Source organism: Penaeus monodon, chromosome 20 (genome assembly GCF_015228065.2).
Source record: "Penaeus monodon isolate SGIC_2016 chromosome 20, NSTDA_Pmon_1, whole genome shotgun sequence".
NCBI classification, from domain to species: Eukaryota; Metazoa; Arthropoda; class Malacostraca; order Decapoda; family Penaeidae; genus Penaeus; species Penaeus monodon.
Genome location: NC_051405.1, coordinates 43,212,972 through 43,213,212, shown reverse-complemented (window position 1 = coordinate 43,213,212; position 241 = coordinate 43,212,972). Strand labels below are relative to the sequence as shown.

General features: G+C 27.8%; 1 protein-coding gene across 1 annotated transcript in view; it reads left to right on the top strand.

Annotated features, from left to right (window-relative positions):
* Positions 1 to 241, top strand: part of LOC119585850 — a gene marked incomplete at its 5' end in the record, with an annotated part of 15,624 nt that overhangs the window by 5,016 nt on the left and 10,367 nt on the right.

Here is a 241-nt window from a genome sequence, read left to right as displayed (position 1 = left end):
TTCACTTTCTTTCTTACTTTTCACGTGAATGCATGGAGTTTAAGCCATGAGTGGCTAATATTTACAAATATTAGGGTCATTTTTTGCACGATCTTTTTGCTGAATTTAAATCTAAAAATGTTTGAATATAACAAAAACCTGCTTTCTTTCATAATACATCTATTATCTTTTTTTTTCTATAAAGAGTTAATGAAATTCTTTTAATTCATATTATTTACGCATGACAAGACACAGCCCATTC